Below are 15,885 nucleotides of genomic sequence, written 5' to 3'. Positions count from 1 at the left end.
TTTTGGCCTCGGCTTTCCGCTTCCGTCCCTGCTTGTCCTGCGGCTTTTGGCCTCGGCTTTCCGCTTCCGTGGTTTCGGCCGTTCTCGGTGTGGTGACCGAGCGGCCCAGGTGGTGCACGGAGGGTCCGCGCGCCGGGGGCGTCCGATAATGCGGTCATCGCTTCTCGGCCTTTTGGCTCAGATCAAGTGTAGTATCTGTTCTTATCAGTTTAATATCTGATATGTCCTCCATGCGAGGACAACATATTAAACGGATTTTTGCAACAGGGAGTCGGAACAGGGGCTCGCTCCGTCCGCTCCGCGCATCGCCCCGGTATTGCAGCGTCTCCGGGAAGGGTGCAATCTTTCTAAGCGTGTCAAAGAGAAAAGCTAGTGAGGGAGGGAGGGAGGGAGGGAAGGAAGGAAGGAGGGAGGGAAGGAGGGAATGTCTGAATGAGTGAGGTTTGGGGGAGAGGGGTTTAGGTTAGGGCTAGGGTTTTTGGGGTGAGGGTCAAAAAACCCTCAAAAGGGGGGGGGGGGGGGCCCCAACAAAGCGGAACAAGCGATCCCTACCAAAAAAACGGGGTGAAAAGGGGGTGTGGGCGGAGCCCTGTCGGCCGGTGGCGTTTTCCCGCCCTTTTAGATAAAAAAAAAAAAAAACAAAAAAAACAAAAAAAAAGTGAGTGACTGAGTGAGTGAGTGACTGAGTGAGTGACTGAGTGAGTGAGTGACAGAGAGAGAGAGAGAGAGAGAGAGAGAGAGAGAGAGAGAGAGAGAGAGCTGGCTGACATTCAGCGGGGCCGAGGTGAAAAACTGGAAGGCAATCGGAATGAGTTTTTTATCGCCGTGTCAGTCGACACCAACACGGAGTGGACTGGCTGGAAGGCGCATACGATAAACACGTACGGATCTTAATGGAGAAAAAGCCATCAATGAAATGGAGAAAGTGCGGTAAGGAAAGAAAAGCCAAGCGGGCGGGCCGAGCCCCTCTGCGGCCCGTGGCGTTTCCGCGCCTTTTTTTTCCCGAGAAGGATGCGGTTCGCCCCGGTTCTCCCCGGTTCGCCCCCGCGGACGGGTGAGTCAGGGCCAACGGAGGGGTTGGGGGTAGGCCGTTTGGGTCGTTTCAAATCGACGCTCTGGTTCCCCTTCAGCACGCACAAGCCTTTCGCCTTTTACTAAAGACTTCCGTGGAGGGGAGCGCCGACGAGTGGAACGTGGTATTTTTGGGAGGCTTTGCCCGAGGGAGGGCAGAGCCTGATGGACTTGTGACAAAAGCAGGGTGAGGTTGGCTTTGGGGTTAGGTGCGTGCCTGCGGGTAAGGCAGGTTTTGTCTTTGCTTCTTCTGTAGCTGTTTCAATTCTGTTGCCTTTTCCTCGGCTTTCCGCTTCCGTCCCTGCTTGTCCTGCGGCTTTTGGCCTCGGCTTTCCGCTTCCGTCCCTGCTTGTCCTGCGGCTTTTGGCCTCGGCTTTCCGCTTCCGTCCCTGCTTGTCCTGCGGCTTTTGGCCTCGGCTTTCCGCTTCCGTCCCTGCTTGTCCTGCGGCTTTTGGCCTCGGCTTTCCGCTTCCGTCCCTGCTTGTCCTGCGGCTTTTGGCCTCGGCTTTCCGCTTCCGTCCCTGCTTGTCCTGCGGCTTTTGGCCTCGGCTTTCCGCTTCCGTCCCTGCTTGTCCTGCGGCTTTTGGCCTCGGCTTTCCGCTTCCGTCCCTGCTTGTCCTGCGGCTTTTGGCCTCGGCTTTCCGCTTCCGTCCCTGCTTGTCCTGCGGCTTTTGGCCTCGGCTTTCCGCTTCCGTCCCTGCTTGTCCTGCGGCTTTTGGCCTCGGCTTTCCGCTTCCGTCCCTGCTTGTCCTGCGGCTTTTGGCCTCGGCTTTCCGCTTCCGTCCCTGCTTGTCCTGCGGCTTTTGGCCTCGGCTTTCCGCTTCCGTCCCTGCTTGTCCTGCGGCTTTTGGCCTCGGCTTTCCGCTTCCGTGGTTTCGGCCGTTCTCGGTGTGGTGACCGAGCGGCCCAGGTGGTGCACGGAGGGTCCGCGCGCCGGGGGCGTCCGATAATGCGGTCATCGCTTCTCGGCCTTTTGGCTCAGATCAAGTGTAGTATCTGTTCTTATCAGTTTAATATCTGATATGTCCTCCATGCGAGGACAACATATTAAACGGATTTTTGCAACAGGGAGTCGGAACAGGGGCTCGCTCCGTCCGCTCCGCGCATCGCCCCGGTATTGCAGCGTCTCCGGGAAGGGTGCAATCTTTCTAAGCGTGTCAAAGAGAAAAGCTAGTGAGGGAGGGAGGGAGGGAGGGAAGGAAGGAAGGAGGGAGGGAAGGAGGGAATGTCTGAATGAGTGAGGTTTGGGGGAGAGGGGTTTAGGTTAGGGCTAGGGTTTTTGGGGTGAGGGTCAAAAAACCCTCAAAAGGGGGGGGGGGGGGCCCCAACAAAGCGGAACAAGCGATCCCTACCAAAAAAACGGGGTGAAAAGGGGGTGTGGGCGGAGCCCTGTCGGCCGGTGGCGTTTTCCCGCCCTTTTAGATAAAAAAAAAAAAAAACAAAAAAAACAAAAAAAAAGTGAGTGACTGAGTGAGTGAGTGACTGAGTGAGTGACTGAGTGAGTGAGTGACAGAGAGAGAGAGAGAGAGAGAGAGAGAGAGAGAGAGAGAGAGAGAGAGCTGGCTGACATTCAGCGGGGCCGAGGTGAAAAACTGGAAGGCAATCGGAATGAGTTTTTTATCGCCGTGTCAGTCGACACCAACACGGAGTGGACTGGCTGGAAGGCGCATACGATAAACACGTACGGATCTTAATGGAGAAAAAGCCATCAATGAAATGGAGAAAGTGCGGTAAGGAAAGAAAAGCCAAGCGGGCGGGCCGAGCCCCTCTGCGGCCCGTGGCGTTTCCGCGCCTTTTTTTTCCCGAGAAGGATGCGGTTCGCCCCGGTTCTCCCCGGTTCGCCCCCGCGGACGGGTGAGTCAGGGCCAACGGAGGGGTTGGGGGTAGGCCGTTTGGGTCGTTTCAAATCGACGCTCTGGTTCCCCTTCAGCACGCACAAGCCTTTCGCCTTTTACTAAAGACTTCCGTGGAGGGGAGCGCCGACGAGTGGAACGTGGTATTTTTGGGAGGCTTTGCCCGAGGGAGGGCAGAGCCTGATGGACTTGTGACAAAAGCAGGGTGAGGTTGGCTTTGGGGTTAGGTGCGTGCCTGCGGGTAAGGCAGGTTTTGTCTTTGCTTCTTCTGTAGCTGTTTCAATTCTGTTGCCTTTTCCTCGGCTTTCCGCTTCCGTCCCTGCTTGTCCTGCGGCTTTTGGCCTCGGCTTTCCGCTTCCGTCCCTGCTTGTCCTGCGGCTTTTGGCCTCGGCTTTCCGCTTCCGTCCCTGCTTGTCCTGCGGCTTTTGGCCTCGGCTTTCCGCTTCCGTCCCTGCTTGTCCTGCGGCTTTTGGCCTCGGCTTTCCGCTTCCGTCCCTGCTTGTCCTGCGGCTTTTGGCCTCGGCTTTCCGCTTCCGTCCCTGCTTGTCCTGCGGCTTTTGGCCTCGGCTTTCCGCTTCCGTCCCTGCTTGTCCTGCGGCTTTTGGCCTCGGCTTTCCGCTTCCGTCCCTGCTTGTCCTGCGGCTTTTGGCCTCGGCTTTCCGCTTCCGTCCCTGCTTGTCCTGCGGCTTTTGGCCTCGGCTTTCCGCTTCCGTCCCTGCTTGTCCTGCGGCTTTTGGCCTCGGCTTTCCGCTTCCGTCCCTGCTTGTCCTGCGGCTTTTGGCCTCGGCTTTCCGCTTCCGTGGTTTCGGCCGTTCTCGGTGTGGTGACCGAGCGGCCCAGGTGGTGCACGGAGGGTCCGCGCGCCGGGGGCGTCCGATAATGCGGTCATCGCTTCTCGGCCTTTTGGCTCAGATCAAGTGTAGTATCTGTTCTTATCAGTTTAATATCTGATATGTCCTCCATGCGAGGACAACATATTAAACGGATTTTTGCAACAGGGAGTCGGAACAGGGGCTCGCTCCGTCCGCTCCGCGCATCGCCCCGGTATTGCAGCGTCTCCGGGAAGGGTGCAATCTTTCTAAGCGTGTCAAAGAGAAAAGCTAGTGAGGGAGGGAGGGAGGGAGGGAAGGAAGGAAGGAGGGAGGGAAGGAGGGAATGTCTGAATGAGTGAGGTTTGGGGGAGAGGGGTTTAGGTTAGGGCTAGGGTTTTTGGGGTGAGGGTCAAAAAACCCTCAAAAGGGGGGGGGGGGGGCCCCAACAAAGCGGAACAAGCGATCCCTACCAAAAAAACGGGGTGAAAAGGGGGTGTGGGCGGAGCCCTGTCGGCCGGTGGCGTTTTCCCGCCCTTTTAGATAAAAAAAAAAAAAAACAAAAAAAAACAAAAAAAAAGTGAGTGACTGAGTGAGTGAGTGACTGAGTGAGTGACTGAGTGAGTGAGTGACAGAGAGAGAGAGAGAGAGAGAGAGAGAGAGAGAGAGAGAGAGAGAGAGAGAGAGAGCTGGCTGACATTCAGCGGGGCCGAGGTGAAAAACTGGAAGGCAATCGGAATGAGTTTTTTATCGCCGTGTCAGTCGACACCAACACGGAGTGGACTGGCTGGAAGGCGCATACGATAAACACGTACGGATCTTAATGGAGAAAAAGCCATCAATGAAATGGAGAAAGTGCGGTAAGGAAAGAAAAGCCAAGCGGGCGGGCCGAGCCCCTCTGCGGCCCGTGGCGTTTCCGCGCCTTTTTTTTCCCGAGAAGGATGCGGTTCGCCCCGGTTCTCCCCGGTTCGCCCCCGCGGACGGGTGAGTCAGGGCCAACGGAGGGGTTGGGGGTAGGCCGTTTGGGTCGTTTCAAATCGACGCTCTGGTTCCCCTTCAGCACGCACAAGCCTTTCGCCTTTTACTAAAGACTTCCGTGGAGGGGAGCGCCGACGAGTGGAACGTGGTATTTTTGGGAGGCTTTGCCCGAGGGAGGGCAGAGCCTGATGGACTTGTGACAAAAGCAGGGTGAGGTTGGCTTTGGGGTTAGGTGCGTGCCTGCGGGTAAGGCAGGTTTTGTCTTTGCTTCTTCTGTAGCTGTTTCAATTCTGTTGCCTTTTCCTCGGCTTTCCGCTTCCGTCCCTGCTTGTCCTGCGGCTTTTGGCCTCGGCTTTCCGCTTCCGTCCCTGCTTGTCCTGCGGCTTTTGGCCTCGGCTTTCCGCTTCCGTCCCTGCTTGTCCTGCGGCTTTTGGCCTCGGCTTTCCGCTTCCGTCCCTGCTTGTCCTGCGGCTTTTGGCCTCGGCTTTCCGCTTCCGTCCCTGCTTGTCCTGCGGCTTTTGGCCTCGGCTTTCCGCTTCCGTCCCTGCTTGTCCTGCGGCTTTTGGCCTCGGCTTTCCGCTTCCGTCCCTGCTTGTCCTGCGGCTTTTGGCCTCGGCTTTCCGCTTCCGTCCCTGCTTGTCCTGCGGCTTTTGGCCTCGGCTTTCCGCTTCCGTCCCTGCTTGTCCTGCGGCTTTTGGCCTCGGCTTTCCGCTTCCGTCCCTGCTTGTCCTGCGGCTTTTGGCCTCGGCTTTCCGCTTCCGTCCCTGCTTGTCCTGCGGCTTTTGGCCTCGGCTTTCCGCTTCCGTCCCTGCTTGTCCTGCGGCTTTTGGCCTCGGCTTTCCGCTTCCGTCCCTGCTTGTCCTGCGGCTTTTGGCCTCGGCTTTCCGCTTCCGTCCCTGCTTGTCCTGCGGCTTTTGGCCTCGGCTTTCCGCTTCCGTCCCTGCTTGTCCTGCGGCTTTTGGCCTCGGCTTTCCGCTTCCGTCCCTGCTTGTCCTGCGGCTTTTGGCCTCGGCTTTCCGCTTCCGTCCCTGCTTGTCCTGCGGCTTTTGGCCTCGGCTTTCCGCTTCCGTCCCTGCTTGTCCTGCGGCTTTTGGCCTCGGCTTTCCGCTTCCGTCCCTGCTTGTCCTGCGGCTTTTGGCCTCGGCTTTCCGCTTCCGTGGTTTCGGCCGTTCTCGGTGTGGTGACCGAGCGGCCCAGGTGGTGCACGGAGGGTCCGCGCGCCGGGGGCGTCCGATAATGCGGTCATCGCTTCTCGGCCTTTTGGCTCAGATCAAGTGTAGTATCTGTTCTTATCAGTTTAATATCTGATATGTCCTCCATGCGAGGACAACATATTAAACGGATTTTTGCAACAGGGAGTCGGAACAGGGGCTCGCTCCGTCCGCTCCGCGCATCGCCCCGGTATTGCAGCGTCTCCGGGAAGGGTGCAATCTTTCTAAGCGTGTCAAAGAGAAAAGCTAGTGAGGGAGGGAGGGAGGGAGGGAAGGAAGGAAGGAGGGAGGGAAGGAGGGAATGTCTGAATGAGTGAGGTTTGGGGGAGAGGGGTTTAGGTTAGGGCTAGGGTTTTTGGGGTGAGGGTCAAAAAACCCTCAAAAGGGGGGGGGGGGGGGCCCCAACAAAGCGGAACAAGCGATCCCTACCAAAAAAACGGGGTGAAAAGGGGGTGTGGGCGGAGCCCTGTCGGCCGGTGGCGTTTTCCCGCCCTTTTAGATAAAAAAAAAAAAAAAAAAAAAAAAAAAAAAAAAAAAGTGAGTGACTGAGTGAGTGAGTGACTGAGTGAGTGACTGAGTGAGTGAGTGACAGAGAGAGAGAGAGAGAGAGAGAGAGAGAGAGAGCTGGCTGACATTCAGCGGGGCCGAGGTGAAAAACTGGAAGGCAATCGGAATGAGTTTTTTATCGCCGTGTCAGTCGACACCAACACGGAGTGGACTGGCTGGAAGGCGCATACGATAAACACGTACGGATCTTAATGGAGAAAAAGCCATCAATGAAATGGAGAAAGTGCGGTAAGGAAAGAAAAGCCAAGCGGGCGGGCCGAGCCCCTCTGCGGCCCGTGGCGTTTCCGCGCCTTTTTTTTCCCGAGAAGGATGCGGTTCGCCCCGGTTCTCCCCGGTTCGCCCCCGCGGACGGGTGAGTCAGGGCCAACGGAGGGGTTGGGGGTAGGCCGTTTGGGTCGTTTCAAATCGACGCTCTGGTTCCCCTTCAGCACGCACAAGCCTTTCGCCTTTTACTAAAGACTTCCGTGGAGGGGAGCGCCGACGAGTGGAACGTGGTATTTTTGGGAGGCTTTGCCCGAGGGAGGGCAGAGCCTGATGGACTTGTGACAAAAGCAGGGTGAGGTTGGCTTTGGGGTTAGGTGCGTGCCTGCGGGTAAGGCAGGTTTTGTCTTTGCTTCTTCTGTAGCTGTTTCAATTCTGTTGCCTTTTCCTCGGCTTTCCGCTTCCGTCCCTGCTTGTCCTGCGGCTTTTGGCCTCGGCTTTCCGCTTCCGTCCCTGCTTGTCCTGCGGCTTTTGGCCTCGGCTTTCCGCTTCCGTCCCTGCTTGTCCTGCGGCTTTTGGCCTCGGCTTTCCGCTTCCGTCCCTGCTTGTCCTGCGGCTTTTGGCCTCGGCTTTCCGCTTCCGTCCCTGCTTGTCCTGCGGCTTTTGGCCTCGGCTTTCCGCTTCCGTCCCTGCTTGTCCTGCGGCTTTTGGCCTCGGCTTTCCGCTTCCGTCCCTGCTTGTCCTGCGGCTTTTGGCCTCGGCTTTCCGCTTCCGTCCCTGCTTGTCCTGCGGCTTTTGGCCTCGGCTTTCCGCTTCCGTCCCTGCTTGTCCTGCGGCTTTTGGCCTCGGCTTTCCGCTTCCGTCCCTGCTTGTCCTGCGGCTTTTGGCCTCGGCTTTCCGCTTCCGTCCCTGCTTGTCCTGCGGCTTTTGGCCTCGGCTTTCCGCTTCCGTCCCTGCTTGTCCTGCGGCTTTTGGCCTCGGCTTTCCGCTTCCGTCCCTGCTTGTCCTGCGGCTTTTGGCCTCGGCTTTCCGCTTCCGTGGTTTCGGCCGTTCTCGGTGTGGTGACCGAGCGGCCCAGGTGGTGCACGGAGGGTCCGCGCGCCGGGGGCGTCCGATAATGCGGTCATCGCTTCTCGGCCTTTTGGCTCAGATCAAGTGTAGTATCTGTTCTTATCAGTTTAATATCTGATATGTCCTCCATGCGAGGACAACATATTAAACGGATTTTTGCAACAGGGAGTCGGAACAGGGGCTCGCTCCGTCCGCTCCGCGCATCGCCCCGGTATTGCAGCGTCTCCGGGAAGGGTGCAATCTTTCTAAGCGTGTCAAAGAGAAAAGCTAGTGAGGGAGGGAGGGAGGGAGGGAAGGAAGGAAGGAGGGAGGGAAGGAGGGAATGTCTGAATGAGTGAGGTTTGGGGGAGAGGGGTTTAGGTTAGGGCTAGGGTTTTTGGGGTGAGGGTCAAAAAACCCTCAAAAGGGGGGGGGGGGGGGCCCCAACAAAGCGGAACAAGCGATCCCTACCAAAAAAACGGGGTGAAAAGGGGGTGTGGGCGGAGCCCTGTCGGCCGGTGGCGTTTTCCCGCCCTTTTAGATAAAAAAAAAAAAAAACAAAAAAAACAAAAAAAAAGTGAGTGACTGAGTGAGTGAGTGACTGAGTGAGTGACTGAGTGAGTGAGTGACAGAGAGAGAGAGAGAGAGAGAGAGAGAGAGAGAGAGAGAGAGAGAGAGCTGGCTGACATTCAGCGGGGCCGAGGTGAAAAACTGGAAGGCAATCGGAATGAGTTTTTTATCGCCGTGTCAGTCGACACCAACACGGAGTGGACTGGCTGGAAGGCGCATACGATAAACACGTACGGATCTTAATGGAGAAAAAGCCATCAATGAAATGGAGAAAGTGCGGTAAGGAAAGAAAAGCCAAGCGGGCGGGCCGAGCCCCTCTGCGGCCCGTGGCGTTTCCGCGCCTTTTTTTTCCCGAGAAGGATGCGGTTCGCCCCGGTTCTCCCCGGTTCGCCCCCGCGGACGGGTGAGTCAGGGCCAACGGAGGGGTTGGGGGTAGGCCGTTTGGGTCGTTTCAAATCGACGCTCTGGTTCCCCTTCAGCACGCACAAGCCTTTCGCCTTTTACTAAAGACTTCCGTGGAGGGGAGCGCCGACGAGTGGAACGTGGTATTTTTGGGAGGCTTTGCCCGAGGGAGGGCAGAGCCTGATGGACTTGTGACAAAAGCAGGGTGAGGTTGGCTTTGGGGTTAGGTGCGTGCCTGCGGGTAAGGCAGGTTTTGTCTTTGCTTCTTCTGTAGCTGTTTCAATTCTGTTGCCTTTTCCTCGGCTTTCCGCTTCCGTCCCTGCTTGTCCTGCGGCTTTTGGCCTCGGCTTTCCGCTTCCGTCCCTGCTTGTCCTGCGGCTTTTGGCCTCGGCTTTCCGCTTCCGTCCCTGCTTGTCCTGCGGCTTTTGGCCTCGGCTTTCCGCTTCCGTCCCTGCTTGTCCTGCGGCTTTTGGCCTCGGCTTTCCGCTTCCGTCCCTGCTTGTCCTGCGGCTTTTGGCCTCGGCTTTCCGCTTCCGTCCCTGCTTGTCCTGCGGCTTTTGGCCTCGGCTTTCCGCTTCCGTCCCTGCTTGTCCTGCGGCTTTTGGCCTCGGCTTTCCGCTTCCGTCCCTGCTTGTCCTGCGGCTTTTGGCCTCGGCTTTCCGCTTCCGTCCCTGCTTGTCCTGCGGCTTTTGGCCTCGGCTTTCCGCTTCCGTCCCTGCTTGTCCTGCGGCTTTTGGCCTCGGCTTTCCGCTTCCGTCCCTGCTTGTCCTGCGGCTTTTGGCCTCGGCTTTCCGCTTCCGTCCCTGCTTGTCCTGCGGCTTTTGGCCTCGGCTTTCCGCTTCCGTCCCTGCTTGTCCTGCGGCTTTTGGCCTCGGCTTTCCGCTTCCGTGGTTTCGGCCGTTCTCGGTGTGGTGACCGAGCGGCCCAGGTGGTGCACGGAGGGTCCGCGCGCCGGGGGCGTCCGATAATGCGGTCATCGCTTCTCGGCCTTTTGGCTCAGATCAAGTGTAGTATCTGTTCTTATCAGTTTAATATCTGATATGTCCTCCATGCGAGGACAACATATTAAACGGATTTTTGCAACAGGGAGTCGGAACAGGGGCTCGCTCCGTCCGCTCCGCGCATCGCCCCGGTATTGCAGCGTCTCCGGGAAGGGTGCAATCTTTCTAAGCGTGTCAAAGAGAAAAGCTAGTGAGGGAGGGAGGGAGGGAGGGAAGGAAGGAAGGAGGGAGGGAAGGAGGGAATGTCTGAATGAGTGAGGTTTGGGGGAGAGGGGTTTAGGTTAGGGCTAGGGTTTTTGGGGTGAGGGTCAAAAAACCCTCAAAAGGGGGGGGGGGGGGGCCCCAACAAAGCGGAACAAGCGATCCCTACCAAAAAAACGGGGTGAAAAGGGGGTGTGGGCGGAGCCCTGTCGGCCGGTGGCGTTTTCCCGCCCTTTTAGATAAAAAAAAAAAAAAACAAAAAAAACAAAAAAAAAGTGAGTGACTGAGTGAGTGAGTGACTGAGTGAGTGACTGAGTGAGTGAGTGACAGAGAGAGAGAGAGAGAGAGAGAGAGAGAGAGAGAGAGAGAGAGAGAGAGCTGGCTGACATTCAGCGGGGCCGAGGTGAAAAACTGGAAGGCAATCGGAATGAGTTTTTTATCGCCGTGTCAGTCGACACCAACACGGAGTGGACTGGCTGGAAGGCGCATACGATAAACACGTACGGATCTTAATGGAGAAAAAGCCATCAATGAAATGGAGAAAGTGCGGTAAGGAAAGAAAAGCCAAGCGGGCGGGCCGAGCCCCTCTGCGGCCCGTGGCGTTTCCGCGCCTTTTTTTTCCCGAGAAGGATGCGGTTCGCCCCGGTTCTCCCCGGTTCGCCCCCGCGGACGGGTGAGTCAGGGCCAACGGAGGGGTTGGGGGTAGGCCGTTTGGGTCGTTTCAAATCGACGCTCTGGTTCCCCTTCAGCACGCACAAGCCTTTCGCCTTTTACTAAAGACTTCCGTGGAGGGGAGCGCCGACGAGTGGAACGTGGTATTTTTGGGAGGCTTTGCCCGAGGGAGGGCAGAGCCTGATGGACTTGTGACAAAAGCAGGGTGAGGTTGGCTTTGGGGTTAGGTGCGTGCCTGCGGGTAAGGCAGGTTTTGTCTTTGCTTCTTCTGTAGCTGTTTCAATTCTGTTGCCTTTTCCTCGGCTTTCCGCTTCCGTCCCTGCTTGTCCTGCGGCTTTTGGCCTCGGCTTTCCGCTTCCGTCCCTGCTTGTCCTGCGGCTTTTGGCCTCGGCTTTCCGCTTCCGTCCCTGCTTGTCCTGCGGCTTTTGGCCTCGGCTTTCCGCTTCCGTCCCTGCTTGTCCTGCGGCTTTTGGCCTCGGCTTTCCGCTTCCGTCCCTGCTTGTCCTGCGGCTTTTGGCCTCGGCTTTCCGCTTCCGTCCCTGCTTGTCCTGCGGCTTTTGGCCTCGGCTTTCCGCTTCCGTCCCTGCTTGTCCTGCGGCTTTTGGCCTCGGCTTTCCGCTTCCGTCCCTGCTTGTCCTGCGGCTTTTGGCCTCGGCTTTCCGCTTCCGTCCCTGCTTGTCCTGCGGCTTTTGGCCTCGGCTTTCCGCTTCCGTCCCTGCTTGTCCTGCGGCTTTTGGCCTCGGCTTTCCGCTTCCGTCCCTGCTTGTCCTGCGGCTTTTGGCCTCGGCTTTCCGCTTCCGTGGTTTCGGCCGTTCTCGGTGTGGTGACCGAGCGGCCCAGGTGGTGCACGGAGGGTCCGCGCGCCGGGGGCGTCCGATAATGCGGTCATCGCTTCTCGGCCTTTTGGCTAAGATCAAGTGTAGTATCTGTTCTTATCAGTTTAATATCTGATATGTCCTCCATGCGAGGACAACATATTAAACGGATTTTTGCAACAGGGAGTCGGAACAGGGGCTCGCTCCGTCCGCTCCGCGCATCGCCCCGGTATTGCAGCGTCTCCGGGAAGGGTGCAATCTTTCTAAGCGTGTCAAAGAGAAAAGCTAGTGAGGGAGGGAGGGAGGGAGGGAAGGAAGGAAGGAGGGAGGGAAGGAGGGAATGTCTGAATGAGTGAGGTTTGGGGGAGAGGGGTTTAGGTTAGGGCTAGGGTTTTTGGGGTGAGGGTCAAAAAACCCTCAAAAGGGGGGGGGGGGGGGCCCCAACAAAGCGGAACAAGCGATCCCTACCAAAAAAACGGGGTGAAAAGGGGGTGTGGGCGGAGCCCTGTCGGCCGGTGGCGTTTTCCCGCCCTTTTAGATAAAAAAAAAAAAAAACAAAAAAAAACAAAAAAAAAGTGAGTGACTGAGTGAGTGAGTGACTGAGTGAGTGACTGAGTGAGTGAGTGACAGAGAGAGAGAGAGAGAGAGAGAGAGAGAGAGAGAGAGAGAGAGAGAGAGAGAGAGAGCTGGCTGACATTCAGCGGGGCCGAGGTGAAAAACTGGAAGGCAATCGGAATGAGTTTTTTATCGCCGTGTCAGTCGACACCAACACGGAGTGGACTGGCTGGAAGGCGCATACGATAAACACGTACGGATCTTAATGGAGAAAAAGCCATCAATGAAATGGAGAAAGTGCGGTAAGGAAAGAAAAGCCAAGCGGGCGGGCCGAGCCCCTCTGCGGCCCGTGGCGTTTCCGCGCCTTTTTTTTCCCGAGAAGGATGCGGTTCGCCCCGGTTCTCCCCGGTTCGCCCCCGCGGACGGGTGAGTCAGGGCCAACGGAGGGGTTGGGGGTAGGCCGTTTGGGTCGTTTCAAATCGACGCTCTGGTTCCCCTTCAGCACGCACAAGCCTTTCGCCTTTTACTAAAGACTTCCGTGGAGGGGAGCGCCGACGAGTGGAACGTGGTATTTTTGGGAGGCTTTGCCCGAGGGAGGGCAGAGCCTGATGGACTTGTGACAAAAGCAGGGTGAGGTTGGCTTTGGGGTTAGGTGCGTGCCTGCGGGTAAGGCAGGTTTTGTCTTTGCTTCTTCTGTAGCTGTTTCAATTCTGTTGCCTTTTCCTCGGCTTTCCGCTTCCGTCCCTGCTTGTCCTGCGGCTTTTGGCCTCGGCTTTCCGCTTCCGTCCCTGCTTGTCCTGCGGCTTTTGGCCTCGGCTTTCCGCTTCCGTCCCTGCTTGTCCTGCGGCTTTTGGCCTCGGCTTTCCGCTTCCGTCCCTGCTTGTCCTGCGGCTTTTGGCCTCGGCTTTCCGCTTCCGTCCCTGCTTGTCCTGCGGCTTTTGGCCTCGGCTTTCCGCTTCCGTCCCTGCTTGTCCTGCGGCTTTTGGCCTCGGCTTTCCGCTTCCGTCCCTGCTTGTCCTGCGGCTTTTGGCCTCGGCTTTCCGCTTCCGTCCCTGCTTGTCCTGCGGCTTTTGGCCTCGGCTTTCCGCTTCCGTCCCTGCTTGTCCTGCGGCTTTTGGCCTCGGCTTTCCGCTTCCGTCCCTGCTTGTCCTGCGGCTTTTGGCCTCGGCTTTCCGCTTCCGTCCCTGCTTGTCCTGCGGCTTTTGGCCTCGGCTTTCCGCTTCCGTGGTTTCGGCCGTTCTCGGTGTGGTGACCGAGCGGCCCAGGTGGTGCACGGAGGGTCCGCGCGCCGGGGGCGTCCGATAATGCGGTCATCGCTTCTCGGCCTTTTGGCTCAGATCAAGTGTAGTATCTGTTCTTATCAGTTTAATATCTGATATGTCCTCCATGCGAGGACAACATATTAAACGGATTTTTGCAACAGGGAGTCGGAACAGGGGCTCGCTCCGTCCGCTCCGCGCATCGCCCCGGTATTGCAGCGTCTCCGGGAAGGGTGCAATCTTTCTAAGCGTGTCAAAGAGAAAAGCTAGTGAGGGAGGGAGGGAGGGAGGGAAGGAAGGAAGGAGGGAGGGAAGGAGGGAATGTCTGAATGAGTGAGGTTTGGGGGAGAGGGGTTTAGGTTAGGGCTAGGGTTTTTGGGGTGAGGGTCAAAAAACCCTCAAAAGGGGGGGGGGGGGGGCCCCAACAAAGCGGAACAAGCGATCCCTACCAAAAAAACGGGGTGAAAAGGGGGTGTGGGCGGAGCCCTGTCGGCCGGTGGCGTTTTCCCGCCCTTTTAGATAAAAAAAAAAAAAACAAAAAAAAACAAAAAAAAAGTGAGTGACTGAGTGAGTGAGTGACTGAGTGAGTGACTGAGTGAGTGAGTGACAGAGAGAGAGAGAGAGAGAGAGAGAGAGAGAGAGAGAGAGAGAGAGAGAGAGAGAGCTGGCTGACATTCAGCGGGGCCGAGGTGAAAAACTGGAAGGCAATCGGAATGAGTTTTTTATCGCCGTGTCAGTCGACACCAACACGGAGTGGACTGGCTGGAAGGCGCATACGATAAACACGTACGGATCTTAATGGAGAAAAAGCCATCAATGAAATGGAGAAAGTGCGGTAAGGAAAGAAAAGCCAAGCGGGCGGGCCGAGCCCCTCTGCGGCCCGTGGCGTTTCCGCGCCTTTTTTTTCCCGAGAAGGATGCGGTTCGCCCCGGTTCTCCCCGGTTCGCCCCCGCGGACGGGTGAGTCAGGGCCAACGGAGGGGTTGGGGGTAGGCCGTTTGGGTCGTTTCAAATCGACGCTCTGGTTCCCCTTCAGCACGCACAAGCCTTTCGCCTTTTACTAAAGACTTCCGTGGAGGGGAGCGCCGACGAGTGGAACGTGGTATTTTTGGGAGGCTTTGCCCGAGGGAGGGCAGAGCCTGATGGACTTGTGACAAAAGCAGGGTGAGGTTGGCTTTGGGGTTAGGTGCGTGCCTGCGGGTAAGGCAGGTTTTGTCTTTGCTTCTTCTGTAGCTGTTTCAATTCTGTTGCCTTTTCCTCGGCTTTCCGCTTCCGTCCCTGCTTGTCCTGCGGCTTTTGGCCTCGGCTTTCCGCTTCCGTCCCTGCTTGTCCTGCGGCTTTTGGCCTCGGCTTTCCGCTTCCGTCCCTGCTTGTCCTGCGGCTTTTGGCCTCGGCTTTCCGCTTCCGTCCCTGCTTGTCCTGCGGCTTTTGGCCTCGGCTTTCCGCTTCCGTCCCTGCTTGTCCTGCGGCTTTTGGCCTCGGCTTTCCGCTTCCGTCCCTGCTTGTCCTGCGGCTTTTGGCCTCGGCTTTCCGCTTCCGTCCCTGCTTGTCCTGCGGCTTTTGGCCTCGGCTTTCCGCTTCCGTCCCTGCTTGTCCTGCGGCTTTTGGCCTCGGCTTTCCGCTTCCGTCCCTGCTTGTCCTGCGGCTTTTGGCCTCGGCTTTCCGCTTCCGTCCCTGCTTGTCCTGCGGCTTTTGGCCTCGGCTTTCCGCTTCCGTCCCTGCTTGTCCTGCGGCTTTTGGCCTCGGCTTTCCGCTTCCGTGGTTTCGGCCGTTCTCGGTGTGGTGACCGAGCGGCCCAGGTGGTGCACGGAGGGTCCGCGCGCCGGGGGCGTCCGATAATGCGGTCATCGCTTCTCGGCCTTTTGGCTAAGATCAAGTGTAGTATCTGTTCTTATCAGTTTAATATCTGATATGTCCTCCATGCGAGGACAACATATTAAACGGATTTTTGCAACAGGGAGTCGGAACAGGGGCTCGCTCCGTCCGCTCCGCGCATCGCCCCGGTATTGCAGCGTCTCCGGGAAGGGTGCAATCTTTCTAAGCGTGTCAAAGAGAAAAGCTAGTGAGGGAGGGAGGGAGGGAGGGAAGGAAGGAAGGAGGGAGGGAAGGAGGGAATGTCTGAATGAGTGAGGTTTGGGGGAGAGGGGTTTAGGTTAGGGCTAGGGTTTTTGGGGTGAGGGTCAAAAAACCCTCAAAAGGGGGGGGGGGGGGCCCCAACAAAGCGGAACAAGCGATCCCTACCAAAAAAACGGGGTGAAAAGGGGGTGTGGGCGGAGCCCTGTCGGCCGGTGGCGTTTTCCCGCCCTTTTAGATAAAAAAAAAAAAAACAAAAAAAAACAAAAAAAAAGTGAGTGACTGAGTGAGTGAGTGACTGAGTGAGTGACTGAGTGAGTGAGTGACAGAGAGAGAGAGAGAGAGAGAGAGAGAGAGAGAGAGAGAGAGAGAGAGAGAGAGAGAGAGCTGGCTGACATTCAGCGGGGCCGAGGTGAAAAACTGGAAGGCAATCGGAATGAGTTTTTTATCGCCGTGTCAGTCGACACCAACACGGAGTGGACTGGCTGGAAGGCGCATACGATAAACACGTACGGATCTTAATGGAGAAAAAGCCATCAATGAAATGGAGAAAGTGCGGTAAGGAAAGAAAAGCCAAGCGGGCGGGCCGAGCCCCTCT

The 15,885-nt window shown here is 57.4% G+C and overlaps 17 non-coding genes across 17 annotated transcripts; all 17 read left to right on the top strand.

The window, feature by feature from the left end:
* The first annotated feature begins 156 nt into the window (after positions 1-156).
* On the top strand, positions 157-347 carry LOC136958107 (U2 spliceosomal RNA). Its single transcript, XR_010878390.1, has one exon. It is a non-coding gene; the product is annotated as a U2 spliceosomal RNA (small nuclear RNA).
* Positions 348-1,110: 763 nt separating this feature from the next.
* LOC136958269 (U5 spliceosomal RNA) lies at positions 1,111-1,228 on the top strand. Its single transcript, XR_010878535.1, has one exon. It is a non-coding gene; the product is annotated as a U5 spliceosomal RNA (small nuclear RNA).
* An 800-nt stretch (positions 1,229-2,028) lies between these two features.
* On the top strand, positions 2,029-2,219 carry LOC136958106 (U2 spliceosomal RNA). Its single transcript, XR_010878389.1, has one exon. It is a non-coding gene; the product is annotated as a U2 spliceosomal RNA (small nuclear RNA).
* Positions 2,220-2,981: 762 nt separating this feature from the next.
* On the top strand, positions 2,982-3,099 carry LOC136958268 (U5 spliceosomal RNA). The gene has a single exon (XR_010878534.1). It is a non-coding gene; the product is annotated as a U5 spliceosomal RNA (small nuclear RNA).
* A 712-nt stretch (positions 3,100-3,811) lies between these two features.
* On the top strand, positions 3,812-4,002 carry LOC136958105 (U2 spliceosomal RNA). Its single transcript, XR_010878388.1, has one exon. It is a non-coding gene; the product is annotated as a U2 spliceosomal RNA (small nuclear RNA).
* A 771-nt stretch (positions 4,003-4,773) lies between these two features.
* On the top strand, positions 4,774-4,891 carry LOC136958265 (U5 spliceosomal RNA). Its single transcript, XR_010878533.1, has one exon. It is a non-coding gene; the product is annotated as a U5 spliceosomal RNA (small nuclear RNA).
* Positions 4,892-5,955: 1,064 nt separating this feature from the next.
* On the top strand, positions 5,956-6,146 carry LOC136958104 (U2 spliceosomal RNA). The gene has a single exon (XR_010878387.1). It is a non-coding gene; the product is annotated as a U2 spliceosomal RNA (small nuclear RNA).
* Positions 6,147-6,897: 751 nt separating this feature from the next.
* LOC136958264 (U5 spliceosomal RNA) lies at positions 6,898-7,015 on the top strand. Its single transcript, XR_010878532.1, has one exon. It is a non-coding gene; the product is annotated as a U5 spliceosomal RNA (small nuclear RNA).
* An 800-nt stretch (positions 7,016-7,815) lies between these two features.
* Positions 7,816-8,006, top strand: LOC136958103 (U2 spliceosomal RNA). The gene has a single exon (XR_010878386.1). It is a non-coding gene; the product is annotated as a U2 spliceosomal RNA (small nuclear RNA).
* A 763-nt stretch (positions 8,007-8,769) lies between these two features.
* Positions 8,770-8,887, top strand: LOC136958263 (U5 spliceosomal RNA). The gene has a single exon (XR_010878531.1). It is a non-coding gene; the product is annotated as a U5 spliceosomal RNA (small nuclear RNA).
* An 800-nt stretch (positions 8,888-9,687) lies between these two features.
* LOC136958102 (U2 spliceosomal RNA) lies at positions 9,688-9,878 on the top strand. Its single transcript, XR_010878385.1, has one exon. It is a non-coding gene; the product is annotated as a U2 spliceosomal RNA (small nuclear RNA).
* Positions 9,879-10,643: 765 nt separating this feature from the next.
* On the top strand, positions 10,644-10,761 carry LOC136958262 (U5 spliceosomal RNA). The gene has a single exon (XR_010878530.1). It is a non-coding gene; the product is annotated as a U5 spliceosomal RNA (small nuclear RNA).
* A 712-nt stretch (positions 10,762-11,473) lies between these two features.
* LOC136958225 (U2 spliceosomal RNA) lies at positions 11,474-11,664 on the top strand. Its single transcript, XR_010878495.1, has one exon. It is a non-coding gene; the product is annotated as a U2 spliceosomal RNA (small nuclear RNA).
* Positions 11,665-12,438: 774 nt separating this feature from the next.
* Positions 12,439-12,556, top strand: LOC136958261 (U5 spliceosomal RNA). The gene has a single exon (XR_010878529.1). It is a non-coding gene; the product is annotated as a U5 spliceosomal RNA (small nuclear RNA).
* Positions 12,557-13,268: 712 nt separating this feature from the next.
* On the top strand, positions 13,269-13,459 carry LOC136958101 (U2 spliceosomal RNA). The gene has a single exon (XR_010878384.1). It is a non-coding gene; the product is annotated as a U2 spliceosomal RNA (small nuclear RNA).
* Positions 13,460-14,230: 771 nt separating this feature from the next.
* On the top strand, positions 14,231-14,348 carry LOC136958259 (U5 spliceosomal RNA). The gene has a single exon (XR_010878527.1). It is a non-coding gene; the product is annotated as a U5 spliceosomal RNA (small nuclear RNA).
* Positions 14,349-15,060: 712 nt separating this feature from the next.
* LOC136958213 (U2 spliceosomal RNA) lies at positions 15,061-15,251 on the top strand. The gene has a single exon (XR_010878484.1). It is a non-coding gene; the product is annotated as a U2 spliceosomal RNA (small nuclear RNA).
* The last annotated feature ends 634 nt before the right edge of the window (positions 15,252-15,885 follow it).

The sequence above is a fragment of the Osmerus mordax genome, chromosome 15 (assembly GCF_038355195.1).
Source record: "Osmerus mordax isolate fOsmMor3 chromosome 15, fOsmMor3.pri, whole genome shotgun sequence".
NCBI classification, from domain to species: Eukaryota; Metazoa; Chordata; class Actinopteri; order Osmeriformes; family Osmeridae; genus Osmerus; species Osmerus mordax.
This window is presented reverse-complemented; position numbering and strand designations above follow the sequence as displayed.